The sequence below is a fragment of the Vulpes lagopus genome, chromosome 7 (genome assembly GCF_018345385.1).
Source record: "Vulpes lagopus strain Blue_001 chromosome 7, ASM1834538v1, whole genome shotgun sequence".
In the NCBI taxonomy this organism is placed as follows: domain Eukaryota; kingdom Metazoa; phylum Chordata; class Mammalia; order Carnivora; family Canidae; genus Vulpes; species Vulpes lagopus.
Window position 1 is genome coordinate 22,279,587 of NC_054830.1, and position 18,748 is coordinate 22,298,334.

The window sequence follows — 18,748 nt, forward strand, 5'->3', positions numbered from 1 at the left end:
AGGGGTTAAAAGAATCCCAAGTTAACAAATCAACGGGACCAATCTAAGTATTCTCTCAAAGGTAGAAAATAAAATTGGCCTTTAGGGGATAATTCTCTGAAAATGGGTACAGATTAAATTGTCAAGTTAACTTTTAAGCATTTTTAAATGTGCTTTTTGGGCCAATGTAACATATGTGTTATGCATGCTGCCTGGTAACCAAGTACGTATTTTATTTATGGCATTCCACTTCAGAGAGTAGCGTTTTTGGGGACATTATATGAAACAGTTTGTCACATGAAATCCAAATATCGTAATAAGGCATCAGCCCACAATGGAATGAGGGAAGATACTCTTAAAAATCGCCAATAGCCATACTCTTTGAAACTGTGGAAGGATTGTTTGCTCAGCTCCCTCACTTGGGGAAGGATTTCGTTGAATTACAGGCAGTTGATAAAAAAAACTTGAGGCTGCGGTGTGCCTTTATGAAAAATGATAATCTATATACCTGTGAGCCACCTGTCAGTTTGTAGGAATTGCTTCTCCTGCTAGTATTCTTTGAATCTGGACCAGTCTGTATCCTGCTTTGGCATTTCGCCTGCGTGTCAGATGTTTTACGTGAAGAGTTTTGGACTGTTGTGCTGCTTGTATTGCATCCTTGTGTATTTTCCTTATGCTTTTAAAGAAGAGAACATTTTGTATGACTTTAAGGAAATATTTTTCATCTGCATGTTGTAGTTGAGTCGTAGCAACTCTGAAAGTATCCCTTCAGAGCCTGTGAGTGGTTTTCTTGGTTGTGCTTACATATCTTTTATCTCACATTTTGTAGGAGCGCAGGAGAAAAGCTTTTTCTTTCTCTCTGAAGTTAGCACACACGCTCGAACACACAAACACACACACACTGCACAAAACCCCATCAGCCATATTATTGGCTACTCTGTAATAGCAAATTGGAAACAGCTAAAATGCTTCTCTTACCTTCTCATCAGCATCCTTTCTGATATTGAATTCACCAGCCTAGCTTTGCTTTTGTCATGTTTGCAGCTTGACAATTGTGTAATTATTTCCAGCTGTTTATGGCTTTGTTGTCATTCCTTGCTGTTGCCTGGCATTTTGTAATCTGATGCAAGGGGAAGGTGGGGTGTTGCTCAGCATTAGGTTCCAGGGTAGATACCTGCTCTTGCATTTCGAATGCAGTCATCTGCCATGGAGTCCTGAGACACCTATGGCTTTGGCTTGATAGGCAAGGACTTCCATGAATCATGGCTAGAGCGTGTCAGACAACTTGGGGAGCACTTTTGTAGGTACCTTTTGGCCATCTTGGTCCATTGCCTCCAAATACGACAGCATTTTTTAAATTAGCAAAAAACCATTGATTTAGACAGTTCAGAGCATATGAAAGTATAAGAAAAGATCTAAGGTGCTCAGAGTGTTGGAGGCATAACATCATCTGGAAAAGCAAGGAGGCAGACAGTTGCCTTTCTCTCCCGCTTGTTTTCAGGTTTCGGGCCATTTGCATGAGGAAAGACTCCTCTAAGTCAAAACTCTATGCATCCTTCCATCACATCACTGCCTCCTTAACAATTAAGATACTCTCAAAATGAGTTTAAAAAAAAAAACTGGGCTGAAAAAAAATGAAGTTAACACTGTATATAGTCCCTGTATTGAAGGGACTCAAAGGTGACAATACCATGCATGTTGCATAACAGACTGTAATTATACTTTCAAGGCACGGACATTTAAATTTGAGTTTCAGTTAAGTAGGCATACTGTATACCACTGTACAATTTTATATATTCTGTATAGTTTCTCTGGTTGACACTTCATGTTGTGAATTAATGTAGTATGTTCACTTTTAGAATGGGGATTTTAGTAATTTCTGCACCAAGGCAAAAACTTTACAAAACAGGTACCGTGAATCAAAGTCAAATAACAATTGGCTGTTTATTTTAAGGTGTTTGGAGACTGGGAAAACTGCCATTTTTGGTAAGGTTTTTATTAGATAATATAATTTGAGCTAGTAGAATTATCGGTGACTTCATCAACATAAATACAAGTGTTTAACAATGTACCTCATTGTCATGGCTTCAAAAAGAAGAGTATTTCCCCAATTGTTTCTGTGTTTAATACCACGGCTTTCACTGTTTTAGCTTATGATAATATGTTAGGTATTCTCTGCCAGACTTTCCCTATTTTTTTTTTTTCCTCCTTTTTGTCTTTGCTGAGTACAGGAATAGCAACCTATTAGTTTCTTTAAAAGAGGATATTTTTGAGTTTGTAGAACACCGTGAGCGTGTTTTTGCAAACTCGCGTGCTTGTGCTTTCAGGACAGTGTGGAAGAACATGAGACTTGTATGTTGGACTCCGAGTAGATCTCGAGAGGTTGTTACAGAACAACGGCCCCTCAAAGGGAAGTGCTGCCTCGCTGCTGTGGGTCTGTACCCCGCTGTGGGTCTGTACCCCGCCTGCCTGCCTTCCATAGCTGGCAGAAATTGCAGAGGTTTCAATTCACTTCAACTTTTAATTAACTTTCCTATTTGACATATTCATGCCAGTATTCAGCTGCCTCTTGCTTGCTTCATTTTCCTCAGATAATGCACATTGTTTGGGTTCTTCGGGGGAGACACGGTTTTATTACCTCTCTTTCGGGATTCAGCGCCCAGCATTCCAGTAGGTCCTGTAACCTAGGCTGTTAAACTCATGGGTTCCACGCCTCGAACACTCACAATACAAGGTATTAAAGTGGCGTGGTTCTCGTTTCCATCCTCCTTAGGAAGAATTTGGTGTAGAAGCTGGGTTTTTCATTCTATTTAGTACCGCATTCAGAGGTTGCTCTGTTTATGGGAATGAAGGGTTCCAATTACATTTTCCAGAATCGTGATGATAAATACACAGCGGAAATACAGGTTCTGTGTGTCTCTGCCATCAGCGCTAGGAAAATAATGGACATTTACCTTGGATGCCTCATGCATCACGTACCAAACATGCACTTCTTGGAATGCACAACCAGGTTTTTGCGTTATCAACTATTTATTGAGAGGGCAGCTTTAATACATAAACGTGATGTCTCTTTCCACAAGACAGAGTCAGCAAAGTGAAAGGTGGGTTCTTTAACCCACTTTGATAATTATGACTTTTCATCAATGTGGAAATCGATGGACCTTTAAATAATTAAATAGGAGTATTCACTTATCAGGAATTGGGTAGCAGTGCTGTGCTGCCTGTAGGAAGCCTGACACTCTACAGATTGTTTTTCTAGGGGAGGCGCTACTTCGCTGAACATTTTTGAGTAAACACGGTTATTTGTCATTCTGCAAGATTAATGCATTCAACCTACGCCGCCAATGGCCAACGCTTTAATTCACAGCACCACCACTTCAATTCCTGGACTTCTCTTTGGCAGTTTATTTTTGAAAGTCTTGAAATCTCAGAAATGAAAGTTTTCAGTCTTGCAGGACAGTTTATTGGTCTCATTATCCCAGTCACCAGGACATTAGCGGAACAGGGTGAACCAGTTGGAATTCAGTGATGCATCTTACCCACACGTGTATCTAACTGTTGCATTTGTAAACTCACACACGGTCCCTTGCCGACCAGATAAAGTTCTTTTTGTATGGCTTCGCTAAATTTTTGTGTGAGCTCCTTTTGTTCATTTCTTTTTCTTCCTCTCAAAATTTCTTTGCTGCCAGATATATTTCTGCTTTGCTTCTTCTCTCATTAGGAGCTGCTGCAGCCTCTGTTGCTAGATTTACAGATGTTAGTCAAAATTAAGGGAAATGAAAATAGAGGCATTGTTTTCTTGTCAGAGGCAAACTCAGATTTTTATTTCAATGTAGTTATCATTTTGATCAATTACTATGGTGATATGATGCTGGCTTTTTATTTCATTTGGTGTTTTATCTTCTTCTAATACCAGTGTGCTTTTAGGCAAACACACGAGTACCAAATCACCTAACAATTATGAAATCTGTCGGGCATGTGGAAACACAATTAATGTTTCCATTTTGTGATGAAGAAAGCCGGGTATGAGGATGAATAAAAGTGAAAGAAATGTGGACTCATTACCCCAAGGACCTGTGGCCTCATTGGGTATTTAATTGTCCTGTAGCCTGAAGCACATATTTAAGGAGGTGCAAGTTTGAGATTTGAGCCTTTTTCGATCTTTGATGGATCCTCAGTTGGTGGTGGTGGTGCTCACACTTACGTTGATCAGTCCATGACTTGATGTGGTGAGCTTACTATAAAGAAGCGTACATTCTCACCAGGATCTTTTGTGTCTGGTCTGTCATTCATTCACATTTACCATCATAGATGCCAACAAAAGGGCTTTTTCTTTATCCGTGTTCACATCTGTCAGGGGTCTCCCATCTTTTTTTTATTTCTTTAAGATTTTTTTTATTTATTCATGAAAGACACACACACACACACACACACACACAGAGAGAGAGAGAGAGAGAGGGGCAGAGACATAGACAGAGAGAAGCAGGCTCCATGCAGGGAGCCTGATGCGGGACTCGATCCCAGGACCCCGGGATCACGACCTGAGCCAAAGGCAGATGCTCAACCACTGAGCCACCCAGGTGCCCCGGGGTCCTCCGTCTTTTGCAGTCACAGTGCTTATTGAAATTGCCTCCTTAGCTGAGACCCACAGCATCTTCTAGACAGATTTTGAGCAGATTCTGTGTTCCCTGGGACACTGTGATCTGACTGGGAGATTTGCTATGGCTGAGACTGAGGAAAAAATGAAATAGATGTTGTAAATGCCAGCATATGAATTAGCATATGAGATCCTTTTAATGCAATTTTTATACAAGAGATATAATGGCCTATGTTTTATCTCAAGTGACTACAGTCATGCTATTGTGTATCATTCAGAAAGAGAAAGAGTTCCTCGCGTCAGACTTCTGGAAACATTGACAGAATCTTTATCAGCCCTCTTTGGTCCATTAAACAAAAGTTAGCTTCTTCAAGAGAAGGAAATGATATCGAGGAAGAGGAGGGCTGCTTGATTTCCTTTGATTCTCCCGAGTCCTTAGTGACCAGCACATCGAGGTGGTTGTTCCTGAAATGTCAAGCCGGCCCAAAGACCCCTCTGTGACACAGTCCTCTGCCCTGGACCACAACTAACCCTTGACGGATTAGGCATATGCATAGCTGATGTATTTTTAGGGGATTTCTATGTGCATAGCCAGCAGGTCTGCTTTTCAGAAGGAAGTTATTTTACTGATACAACTTTGAAAAGAGTCCAGTGTGTTTTCAATAAAGGGTAAACATTTCAATTTCCATTTGCTTTGAACAACACTCATTGGGTGTTCATTCCAAGGCTGTTTAAATAAGGCATTAAATTTATAAGGTGTATTAAATTTGTATGTTGCATAGCTTCCTGGTGACCTCAAATCAAGATTATGAAAATAACTCAGAATAGCCAAACTATTAATGGGCATTTCAAGGCAATATTGGAAAGGAGAGCATTATCTCTTGACAAGAAATAGATGGCTGTTTCTTCACTTTGTGCACTTCAGTGTGTTTATCTTGGCACCTGATATTGGAAAATGGTACCCTCCCAAGGTTAAAAGAGCTGTTATCCATGTAAATGATCAGAGCAGGCAAGCTGGGCAGGCCGTAAGTGGCTGTGGGTTCACAGAACAGACCTCTGGTTATCCATATCAGGTGAAGCCTCTGCCAGTTGATATTCGGGGCTCCCACTTGTCATTACCATTATACTTATTAACTTCGTGCATGCTTGCATATGCCCATAAAAGTGGATGCCGCTCATCACAGAATGTGCCAGATGCTGCCTGCTGATGGAAAAGACCATTCTTGTCCTCTCAGGCTGCTAGAGAGTGTGGCTTGAGGGAGCCAACTAGGGTGCTGATACAAAACCAGGGCACCTGGCACCTGAGATCGTGTAGGCAGCTGGAAACTGAGGATCTGCTGAGACCGGGACCAGCTACAGAATTTGCAGGGCCCAATGAGCAAGGAAAATAGGGGACTCTGACTTCAAAAACTATGAAGAATTTAAAGATGATGACAGCAGAGCATCCGAGCACTGGGCCCATTGGGTCCCCCACAAAGACAGGCCCTCCTCGTTTTGGCTTTCTCCACTCCCCTCCCCCTCCCCCTCCATGGGTAGTTCAGTCTTCTCAGCCTAATTGAACGTTCAGGGCCATAGTCTAGGAGGTGTCCTTTGTCCGTCTTTGTTCATCATCATAATAGGTGGAGAGCTTGGAACATTTTCAGAGCCTCGCGTCTTTGGAGATGCAGTGTTGTTAAAGGAGAGGTCACTGGCCTAGGAGCCGTGACATCTGTCTTTTCATCTTTTCTGGAGGCATTTCCTGAGTGGATTTGGGTAAATTGCTTAATCTCATAGTAAAAACAGGTAGTGTTTGCTCATTCACTCTGCAGTTCCAGGTACTGTCCTAAGGATTTTATATATGCCTTCCCATTAAATTCTCCCAATAACCTAGTGAGTCAGGGACTACCATTCGCCCCATTTTACAGATTTGGAAGTTGAGGCTCCCAGAAGTTAAGCAGCCTTTCCAAGGTGACTGAGTCTGTTTACCTGGCCACTGTGCTGCAATTTCCCCTCGTCTCTGTGTGACCTGTCTTGGGGCCTCAGTTCCTATTTGAGAAAAATGTGGTCAATACCTGTGCTCATGGCTCATGGGCATTTGGGAGGATTAAATGAGGTAGCTGCTGAGAAGTGACTTCAGAAGCGGAAAGCCTGGGCTAACAGCAGAGAAGACAGGTGTGGAGTCAGAGGGACTTGGACTGGAGTCCCAGATCTGCCATTTTCTAGCTGGGTTGCCTTGTTGTTTAACACTTCTGAACCTGTACCCTCACATGTGAAAGGAGACCACACCTTCTACATGATAGGCTGTGATGAGGATTAAATGAAATAAAGTACAAAAAGCACTTAGTATGGTGCCTGGCACCTGAGAGGCTCCTGCCAGGGAGTTGCTGAGGTCATTACTGGTTGCATGATACAAATAGAAGGTCTTTAGGGAAGCTTCGCTGAGCATCTGTGGGGACTGGCTGCACAGAGTTGTGTGCCTGGGTGAATGAGCAAGTGCATGAATGGGTGGGTGAGTGCAGGGTACTGGTGTGTTGGTAGGTGATTCCACCTGGTGCCTGATGGGAAGGAGCTAGTGGACCCAAGTGGGGAGGAGGTTGTGGGGGCACAGCCTCTGCCCAGACATTCATTCTTCTCCTTGAGGATCTCTACTCTGTGAGGGTACAGGAACCCCTCATGCAAGGAATTGGGCTTGAAGAACTGCTTCAGGGTCTCCCTGTTGTCGCCTCCATGACTCTGACCTGCTGTGGGGGTGGTGGGTCAGGCTGAGGAGTGGCTGAGTGTGCCCCAGTGTTCTGACAGTGGCTGGAACTTTAAGAGAGTGCAGGCGTCCAGAAATCCCCCTGGTGTGGGGGTGCATTCAGGAGCCAGCCATGGGCATGCATTAATCCAGATGCCCTCTTGGATAGTATTTCCAGGCATTTCCTCTCATGAGAATCTCACCTACTAGACTTTTCCCAATGATTTCCCTGGAGCGAGCGGTCGAGTAGGGTGGGGTGGGGTGGTGGAGGCAGCACATGGCTTTGGAGTCAAGCAGGAGACAGGGCACCTCACTGGTGGTCTTTCCTCCAGTCAGGGCAAGGAGGTGCAGTGATGCATGGGGACTGCCATGTGCCCCCAAGTCTCAGGAGGCACTGAAGGGCATCCCGTGTCCCTTGGCCCTTCCCTCTAGCCCTGCCCGCCTCTGCTTTAGAGCTTGCTTGGCACATTCTGTTGTTGTGTTTGGCTTGTGAGCATCTGCAGTCCTCTGCTGATCTCCTTGAAGATGTTGAAGGAGTGACACGGGCCACCCCTGTTTGTGTAAACATAGGCACCAATACTTTGAAATCATGGTGTGGGGAGGGTGTTACTGTAGCTGCATAACTTTAACAAAATTGTTTAAGCATGAAGCCATTCTAATCAGCAGTGAAAGTCGGTAAGAAGTTAAGAATAAAAGTAAACCTGCAGATCTGTGGTAGCTCCACTTGGCCCAGGTAGTTCTGAAGAGTGCCCAAGAACCATTAGTGCCCAGGAAAGTTACAGAGCATCAGAGTCTGGCTGTACTGGCAGCTTCTTGAAATCCACCAAGGTCATAACCAGCTTAGGTAAACAGATGGTGGATGTGGGGGCTGTATAGGAAGGAAATGGACTTTTTTTCTTATGAGTGTTTAGTATGAGCCAAGCAGTTTTTGTATGAAAGCAGATCATGTAAGGCATATAACATGGTCCTCGGTTTTCTTTGGAGGTGACGCACATTACCAACCTCTCGCAGGTGGGTCTTGCAGCTTAGGGAGGTGGAGCAGCCGGCCACGTGGTGGGGCTGGGACTCACAATGGTTTGTTTTGACCACCCCCACCCGCCCCCCAGCCTGGGATTCTTCTTTATAGCACATGCCACCTGTGTGGGCTGAAACCACCTGAGCACAGGCTTCAGCGGGGTCCGCAGGACCACAGCAGGATGAAAAGGGCTGGGTAGGTTGGGATGCCAGCGCCCCCGCCACTTTCTTTCCCCGAGATGTGCCGACTTCAGGTGGGGTATTCAGATGTGTGCTCTTGGGGCGGTGAGGCTAGGAAGGACTCTCTAACCTCTAGCATGGGCATGTGCATGTGCCTGCCGTGGGACAGGAACGGTTTCTAGGGGAGATCGGGCAGGGTTGGCTGGTCTGGCCCCGGCTGGCGGGGGAGAGGTGGCAGTGTCGGGCAGCTTACGCCTCTTCACAGCCTGGAGGGCACAGCTGCCAAGGAAGAGAACAATTGTGGGATCCCCAAGCAAGATGCTGTCTCAGCCAGGACAAGAGGTTTCAGCCGTTCTGCAAAAGCCGAGGAGCGTTTCCCTTCGTGTTTTCCCTGAAAAGTCAAACCTGCTCTTCATCTATTTGCTCAGGTCTCTAAATATGGCAAGTGTGGTGTCATATACTTAATGATTTGACATATTTTCCTGAGACTTTGGTGTTTTGCATTAAAATGGAATGAAAGGTGTAATTGGCCTGTGGAATTCCCCCGAGTCTAGACCTTCCCATGATGTAAACTTGACCCTGCATATTTCCTTCTTGACAGCTGCTAACTCTTGGCTCCCAGGAGGGAACCAAGTGTCTGGTTTTAGAAAAATCTAGATTCCTATTACAGTGAGCATGCACAGCTGAAAAGAGATTTTTAAAAAGAGCATGGGCTTTGGAGTTGAATTCTGCTCTGCCAGTCACTAGTTTTTACCTCCCTGGGCTTTGGTTTGCTCATCGGCCAGACAGAACTAATAATAAAAGCACCTGTGTTATAGGGCATTGGGGAGGATTAAATGATATAACCCACATGAAGTAGTTTAGAACAATATGTGGCACATGGGAAGCCTTACTTCTCTGGCTACTCTCTCATTTATAGTGTCCCGCTTCATTTTTAATGAAGAGCAAAAGAGACTCCTGGAATTTTAGTCACTTTGACCCTGTGATGAGTTCATAAAATTAAAACAATGTATGGCACATGCGTTTCATGTGACAAGGGCACGGTTGGAAACAAAAGCGTTTATTATGTCCTCAAAGAGGTCGATTTCTTTTGCTTTCTTTCCCAAATTTTTCTAATCCGGTCCCTTGTACAGTAAAGGTGGGCAATTTGGGGATTCAGGTTTGTGCTTGCTATAATATTGTACTGTAATTTGCAAAGCCAGGGGGGTAGTCAGAAATCCCGGCCAGGGCTTTGGCTCTTTGTACCTGCACCATCCATAATGCCTTTTCTATTGTGCTTTGTTGAGGCAGAGGCGGAAAAATATTGTAAAAAGAACAATGGGTGTAGGAGGCAATAAACCCATTGGAAGTAGGTAATCTTTGGCCACGAGTCATAATATATAGCTTCCCTCTTGGTCTCCTACCACTTTTCATTATCAGTGAAATTTCTATTAACACAATATGATCACATCATGTACAAACAGCTCCATGGGCACAGGTTTCTGCCCCAGTGATGGTCGTTTGTTTTCTTCGATGCTAATGCTGAAGTTTGTTCTTTTTTCTCAGTTTTGGCCTGTGCCCCTGTCAGACAACCAGTAAAAGGTGTGTGTGTGTGTGCGCATTTGTGTGTTTTAATATACATGACCTGTTTTCTTTTGTGAATAAAAACTGATGTCTACTTTAAAATCCCAAGGTCTGCGGCCAACTTTGAGTGTTTCAGAGCATCAGGAGTCATCTGGTCACGCTGAAATAAGATGTAATCCTCTCAGGAAAGGGCTCACAGCTCACTAATCTTTTGAAAAAGCCAACAATATACATTTTGCACAACAGGAATTTCAGAATTATGAAGCCACAGCTGGATTTTTTACTTAAATAGCAAGATTTTCATGTTTGTTTGTTTTTTCTTTCTCTTTCTTTCTTTCTTTCTTTCTTTCTTTCTTTCTTTCTTTCTTTCTGTGAAACAAATGCCCTATGAATGTTAGGAAAAATAGAAAGAAATGAGGGATTATTGATTTTTAAAAAACTGACTTTTAAGGGTTGGTCTCGGAAAGGCAGAAACGTATAGGTAAAAGTCTGGCTCTGAGTCAGATTAAGCCAGTTTTGAATCCAGTGCTACCGCTGATTAATCATATGACCCTGAGAGGTCAGTCATGAAACCTCACAGTTTCTATCTGTGAAATGGACACGATGGTGATAACTTCTAGGGTGGAGCTGAGAAGTCCAAATGAGGTCGACACAGGGTGCTTAGCAATAAGGGGCTCATAGGAAGCATTTAGAAAAGGTGGGCTCCTGTCATCATTCCCCAGGGATGCTCTGGCCTACCAGGACGTGTTGGCTGCTGGAGATAGCAGTTCGTCTGCTTGGAGGAGAGCTAACATCAGGTCGCCTGGTGTTAAAGCTGCCCACCGCTGAGCTCCACAGAGGTGTCTTAGACAGTAATCATAACAACAATGCATGTGCTTTGTGTGTTGTGCCATGTGCTTTATTTGTGTTCTTTAATTCCTCACAGCCACTCCTGAGGTCGGCTCTGTCATCCCCTCCATTTTAGACAGAAGCCAAAACAGAGAATGCAACTTTGCCCAAGGTTACCCAGCTCCAAGTGGCAAAGGCAGGCTTGGAGCCTGGGTCTTGTGAGTCCTGTTCAGGTGCCTGGGCTGGGGCACCTGGGTATTTCCAGGGCCAGCATGATTTGGTCTGAGCCTGTTATTGGCTCGTTAGGACCATGGGTGGAAATCTCTTCCTCATCCTTAGTCTTTTGTCCTGTGAGATTCTTAGTCTTATTTGGATGCGTTGTCATTTGGTTTCATAATACAGCTAAAAGGGGGGCAGTGATGAGAGGAGGGCCCAGTCAACCTTCTAGCTTTTCACAGTTTTCTCTTTTATTATACTACCATGATGTGGCTTGCCTTTTGATTTCTTTTGAGGGTCAGCCTGCCCTCTCCACTTCAGGTCTGACTCTGAAGAAGCCTTTCTGAGAATCTTCTTGAATTTGGTTCAGCTTCCCTTTTTGTATTCTCCATTATGGCAATGGAGGATCATGTGGAGGACCCTGGTACAAGATGGGTCTGGCTTGGAGACCCAGTGTGTCCCTTGGGTTGACTTCCAGGCCTCAGGTTCCTTCCCTGTTAAATGAGGTGGGGAGGATTAGCTGTGTCTTCGTGCTCCATTAGTTTCAACTTCTTGGTTTTTGATAGGCTCATTCTTTGTCTTATCTTTCCCGGGTGTTTGTTGGTGCTTATTTATTTATTTATTTTTCTTGGGGGGGGAAACACAGTTCTATTTTTCTGCTTGATTGACAGCTAGCTTGAAGGCCATAGCCCTTGGACCCACTGGGGTCAGTTTTGTTTTGCATGGGATGAGTCTGGCAGGTCTGCTCGTGCCCCTGGCAGTCCTGGAGCTAAGCGATATCCTGAGGACCCCCTTATCTCTCTCTGAGGGGGGTGTCAAGAAGGAGGCAGGTAGCTAGACCTTAAAAATTCCCCAAGGGCAGAGTTGCTCTTTCTGCTGGGAGAGGGTCCTCCTTCGGCGCTTAGCATGGTGGAGCTGTCTTCGGGTGGGATGACTGGGGCGTTTGTGGGAGGTGCAGATGAAACAAAGGAAGAACCTTCTTTCTGGCACTCACATGCTGGTGATCAGAATAAGAAGAGTACTGAGCACAGGCCAGGAACCGGGTCCTTCACATCTCTTTCCCCACTTATGCTATAGTGCTGGCTTTTATGAATCCCCAGCATCAGGCGTGGATGCCTCCTGGCTGAGGCAAGCCAGCTCTGGAGCCCTGCAGGCGGGTCCCTCGCCCACAGCGCTCTTGGTGCCAGCAGGGACTGCCAGACATCCGAGCCAGCTGGTCCCCACTTCTTCCAGCCTGCGACCCCCTCCTCGCCCCCAGGGAGCATCCCGGCAGCATCCCGAACACTCTGCCGAGTCTCCCCTGGAAGCCTCCCAGCCCGGCTGAGGGGTCCTGGCACCTCCGCAGCAGCGCGGAGTGGGGCTGAGCAGCTGCGGCGGGAGCACCGCAGTGCCGGGCGGGAGCACCGCAGCGCCGCGCCAGTGCAGGAGGAGCATTGGGCGAGACTGATGAGGCCTCTGCCGCAGCCGCCGCCATCAACCTGGGGGAGGCAACCCGGCAAAGGCAATTAGGGAGCTGCGGCAGCTAATTCCATGAAGTGCTCGGATGCCACATTGCCAGGGACATCAGGGAGAAATGGGAATTTTAATTTCTATCCCTTTCACCTTCTCCGAGGCCCTGCTGGCGTCACGATGCCGCACAGTGTCTGCTGGGCTTGATTTCACCTTCTCTGTGCAGCTGGCTGTATTTTGCATTTGTTTATTTATTGGTTTCTTTATTCTATCACCCGGGATGGGTTCCTGCGTGTGCTTTGAGGGGAGCTGGGAGCTGTCGTCCGCCTCGTGTTACTGCGGCATCCACAGGGCAGTGCTACGGCTCCTGGACAGCGTCCTGGCTGCAGCCTGCAAGGCTGGCTCCCCCACCTCCACGTAGGAGGGAACCATGCGACAGGCCATACAGCCTGGCGGGGTGATTTGCATTTGCTTTTGTGTCCTGCAGGTGTGGCTGGCTGCTTTCTTCCCCAGGCCTGGCCCCTGGATGTGCTGAAAGCTTGCACCGAGCACAGCTCCTCTGAGATGAGGGGGGCAGCTGGTTGGGAAGTGGGAATTAGATTATGTAGATTTAATGGGGGACAGTTTTGCCAGAAGACGTTCAGCTCCGGTCCCACTTGCCCTAATATCAGGCCCAACTGGATTGCATTTTGCGGCTTACGGAGGAGTCTCCATCCCGCTCCTCTTCGGCCGTCACTCTGTGGAGGCTGTGAGGCTTTCTCAGATGGTCTTTGCTCTGTGGAGTACCCTGTGTCACATCACACCTGGATTTGCCACGTGGCCCCGGCAGTGATGATAATCTGAAGCCCACCTTCTACTTTCCTGCTGAGACTGACTACTCAGAGCGGAGGGAGAGGACCTCCGAGTGGGGCCAGATCTTGGGAACCAGTCTGTCCGGCTCTGGGTGCTCGGACCTGGTGGCATGCCCTGTGTCACCATAAATCAGAACAGGCCAGGCCTGAAGCACTGGCGTTTTTACTGCTAGCTTGTGCATTCACGAGGGCATGTAGACCACAGAAGGAAGGAAGGCTCCATGTCCCACAGTGGGCTTCTTCCAGGGTGGAGAACCTGGAAGCCAGCTCTTGCAAAGCCTTTCCTCCGATCTAGCCACATTGAAGCCTGGATTTCACCTGGAGAAAATGTTCCCCAGTGTGCTTGTTTTTAAAGATTTTATTTTAAAATTTGTTTTAGAGAAAGCAAGTGAGATAATGTACACCAGCACATGTACAAGAGCTGGGGGATGAGCAGAGCGAGAGGTTGAGAGAGAATCTCAAGCAGGCTCCACACCTGGCTGGGAGCCTGATGCGGGGCTTGATCTCACAACCCTGAGATCATGACCTGAGCCCAAATTCAGGAGTCAGACGCTTAACCCACTGTGCCACCCAGGCGCCCCAATGTGTCTGTTTTTAACAGCCAGAGTATTTTGTCCCAGTGTGTCGTGGGGAACATTCCTCTTATTAGCATGATCTCCACTGAGTGCGGGGAGCAGGAGACAGAACACTTAGTCAACAAAAGTGTTTATTCAGCATTGAGAAACCTGTCTGGAAACCCGAGGCCTCAACTTTCCCCTTTTCTGCAGTAGAGGTTCACGTGACCAATTGCTTCATTTTGGGTAGAACACCATGGTTTGGGAAAATCTTCAGCTGTCTTAACAGACTCACGAGAACACATTTGCTTTTGACCAAATGTTGGAAATATTTTCTTCCTTCCTTCCTTCCCTCACTCCCTTCCTGCTTCAACAAACACCCATTGAATACTCAGTGAGGCGTGTGGAGCTGTGTTGGGTGCCAAAATCCCTTTGCTGCTGTGGCCACCTTTTGCTTCCTCACCCCGAATGCTTCAGTGACAGCACGCTGCTCACACTCCCCAAGCACATCAGGCTGTGTCACGCCTCCGTGACTCGGCCCACGCCAGTCCCGCCATCCACACTGCTGACCCTGTTGCCCTTGTCTGACTGCTGAGCCCTGCCTCTCGAGGATGTCAGACTTTGGCATGCTGAAGTATCACCTGGGGAGCTTATTAAAATGCATTATTCGAGTGTCCTACGCTGGGAGAGTCGGACTCAGTAAGCTTGGCCCAGAGCCTGAGAACCTGCATTCTAACGAATATCTTAGGTAATTCTGCTGTTGGTGGTTCAGGGACCATACTTTGAGAAACACTGTTTGTATCCCACCTCTGGGAGGGCTTCCAGGCTCCCCTAAAGAGGCTGAATCACTCCCTGTCTCCCCTGCTTACAGGACATGTGCACATCTTCCTACTGTGGTTTGCTTATATATCTGTGTGGGTGAAGTCTGTGCTGTCCTGGGCGAGAGGCTGTGGCTGATCAGTCCCCAAACCCAGCCCCCTCAGTGTGCATGGCATGAATGGAGGTTTTCTCTGCAGTAGAAGTGGGGGCTTTGGAACAAGTCAGGCATTTTATCTTTTAAGTCAGAAGGTACCCAGGAGCACGCCTGATTGTTGAAGCAGTTTATTTAGAAATCACTGAGCAGAGTTGAAGTGGCCATTCTCCAATTTGTAAGATGGAGAGAAATTTGTTGACCTGTCACCAATGGCTTTTCTTCCTACCAAATGGGTTACTGGGACCTTTAGCAGAAAATTGTTTGGTGAACATCAATATGAAAGACGCCATCTGCTTCCCATAAAAGGCTGCTCCTAATCTCCCTGGTACAAGAATTGCTCCCCCAGGGGCCTGTTGGGCACAAAACTACATTTTTTCCTAAGTCAGCCGGTTTCATACTTTTTTGACCATGACCCAAAGAAAGAAATACACGGTTCAGTGCTACCCGTTGCATACAACTTCACATGTGCAATGCAAGTTTCATGCAACATTATTTAGCTTTCTTCTCTGCAGTGCAATCTGGTCTATTCTATTCGATGGGACTCATATTTTTTTCTATTCTATTCCATTCTATTCTATTTAATTCTAATCTACTCTGTTCCTTCTATTCATTTTGGAAGGCTGGCTGTGAACAATAGATTGATTTTACAACCTAATAAATATATGAAGAGAAGAACAGTGCCTTCAGTGTTACCAGGGTAAATAATAGGCTAGTTCATTTTCATTCTGGGAGGGGCAACATTGATTTGGGGATTAATGCTGTGTTTTCCTTAATAATAATGATAGATAGTGGTAGATAACATTAATCAGCCAGTTGCAATGCCAAGCTTTCTGTATAAATTTCATTTCACTTTCTCATCAATCCCATGAGACGGGTACTTTGATACCCCCATTTTCTAGATGAGGACACTTAGGTTCAGGGAAGTGAAGTGACTTAACCAAGGTCACATAGTTAATAAGTGGTAGCATTGGTTCTTGAACCTGGGGCTGTCTGACTGTGATCCTGTTCTTCCTTATGTTTGCATTTGCCTCTTCCTATTGTCAGGAGCCAACTTAGTTGGTCACAGGTGTTGCCATGTGGGCAGCCCAGCTAGAGGGAATATGTGGGTGGCATGATGGGGAGCATTGGGGATGAAATGTGAGAGGCAGGGAAGAGAGTGGAAGAGGCAGGTTTGGGAAGCACAGGGTGAGCAGTGGTCTTCAAAACACCTGGCATTTTACTTAGCACTTATGGAGTTTGCAAGGAGTTTGCCCATCTATGTTATACTAGCTTCCTGCTCTTAGAGCATCTCTGCATCTGGTATTTGTTATTGTACCTGCTGAGCAGTTACTTGTTTTTGTATCTCTTTCTTTGACCAAGTGTTCATTTCTCTCTGAGGCCAGGAACAATGCCTTGTCCTTTTTGGCACAGCCAGGACCTGGTCTGAGGAGATGTTCCATAAGGGTTTGGCGAATGAGCAAGTGGATAAAGAGATCCTGTGACTTAATCTTTACACTAGCCCATGTGTAGTACCTTATCCTCATATTGTATTTGAGAAAATGGAGCCAAAGATCATGAAGCTAGTGATGGAGGATCCGGGTGGAAGACCACCAGTCCCAGATGCAGATGTGACTCTTATGTTAAGTTTGATTTGGTGATTCCACCTCCTCCCAAGAATTTATCTTCCTACCATTTGGATTAAGGCTATCTGAGCTTGGTTTCCTTTTTTTTTTTCCCCCCTCCTAGCTATTTGGGTGTGATGTGGTTCAATCAGAGGGTCATAGGGCTAGAGAGGGCAGGGCCCCGCTTGCAAGTCTGAGGTCCAGGTTCTAACTTTGACTCTGGCACTTTACAGACTTGGAGCAGCTCGCTGCTTCTCCTTGGGCCTATGCATGATAAAGCGTGAAGGTCATCCTCAGTGCTGAGACTCTGCATGCTTCCAAAGGAGAGCAGGCCTCACCTGGTTTACCAGCATGCTCCACCAGGAGATGGGTGGCACTCTGTCCATGTTATATCAATGTCTGTACATCTGGCCGACACATGTTGCCCTGCCTCTGTCTGCAGCAGGTGCCTGCAGTAGTAGAGGGGGGTATGGAGATGCTGCTCATATGGAGATGCCCCACCAGGGTACTTGGACTCTAGCAGGGGCAGCGATTTACACCAGTGCAAACTTTTGTAGATGATGAGGTGAACTTAGCTGAATGGCCAAGGGAAGCCAGAGTGACACCGATACCAGAGAAGGCCAAAATGACATCCCATTCTGGTAAATCCTCCTCTCCATTTTTGCTGATGTTTTTCCCAAGCATTCCTGTACCACAGACTTGTTCTGAGAGTCGTGTCAGGGAATGGAATCATCTTTAGATATAAAAGGCAAAAATAAAAGGGACTAAAATATTTGACATATGATGAAGTTCTGTGATATTTTAGACAGTGAGTAAATTGACATTTATATAACCTGGTATATTCATTTCCCCTGATCTACCCTTTCCTGGATGTTGACTTAATAACGTGCCCAACTAAATGACGTTAATTGCTTTAAACTGCCAAAAAAAAAAAAAAAAAAAAAAAGCCAGCATTCATTCAACAAGTATGCTGTGTTCTTTTCAGGCTGGAGCTAGGAAGGAAGAGCTGGAGTCTCCTGGGGGAGGGAGGGCTGAGATATAATCTGAGCAGCACAGGAAAGTGGACTTGCACATCCCGGAAACACCAGCCGCTTGGGCCACACATAAATAGAGGAGCTGCTGCTGGGGTCATGGCGCCAGAAGCTACCTGTGGATGGGTTTCCCTCTTTTTTTTTTTTTTTTTTTGTTTCCCTCTTTTTTTAAGTGATCCGATGTCACTGGACTCTTGTAACACTTTTTAAATAGATCATGACTGCAAAATTCAGCTCAGCGTCTGGCGGTTGTAGGAATTCAATGGAGGGCAGTGACCACTATGGTAATTCGTACCTCTGAGAGTCATACACTCACCCCCTAAGTCGGTGGTGCTGCCTCATCCAGAGGATGTTCACTCTCCAGAGCAAGACCTATGGCTTGTTCATTGCTCTATTTCTGGCTTCCGTGATGGTCTCTATCAGTAAACATTTGTGGAATACACGAATGATGCAGGCAATGAATGAACTTGGTAGGCTAACAAAACTGAGGCCCAGAGAAATCAGCAAGATCATAAAGGGCAGAAAAGAGATTCACACCAGGTCTGCTCTGTCCTCAGCCATGACCCTCAGCTAATAGAGGGTGTTCTCTCCTCAGTTTAGTGTTACCTAAATCCCCGAGAGAAATATCACTTGTCCCCCGCCCTCTGAAGGTGAGATATGTGGGGCCTGTGGTCACGTGTGTGTGTGTGTGCCCGTGAACTTCCAGGGTGGCATCCCAAGAAGGTAGGTCATATTAGATGTAGCCTCATGGCTGTGTAGAAACAAAGTATTTGGTTAGTGTTCATTCTGGGGTAAAATGACAGACTGGTAACCTTTATCTCTTTAGGAAGAAAGCTCCATAAAAGCTCTTATGTTCTGAATTGGCTGCAAAGTCCCACTAGGATGTTGAAATAGCCTATACGCATCAAGGCCCCATTCAAAGTGCTTTTTCTAGAATTTGGTAAGGGAAAGCTTTCCCCGCTGATCTACCTGTGTATGTGTCATCTTTCTCTTGTGTATCGCGGAAGCGATTTTAAGCCTCTCAGCTCACCCCCAAAATCCTGCACACTCCCATTGTAATGGGCTAGGAAGCTTCATCGTGCACTCCTTCTTAGATCTGTTTTGTGAGCAAGACTTCTGGGTTGAGAGAGGAAGAGAAGGAGCAGCAGAGGGGCTGAAATGTGGAGAGAGTCACTTTCTGTTCTTTTTTGAAAAGT

General features: G+C 46.0%; 1 protein-coding gene across 3 annotated transcripts in view; it reads left to right on the plus strand.

Moving 5' to 3' along the window:
- Positions 1 to 18,748, plus strand: part of CACNA2D3 (calcium voltage-gated channel auxiliary subunit alpha2delta 3) — an 833,484-nt gene that overhangs the window by 1,922 nt on the left and 812,814 nt on the right. The gene's annotated exons all lie outside the window — the stretch shown is intronic.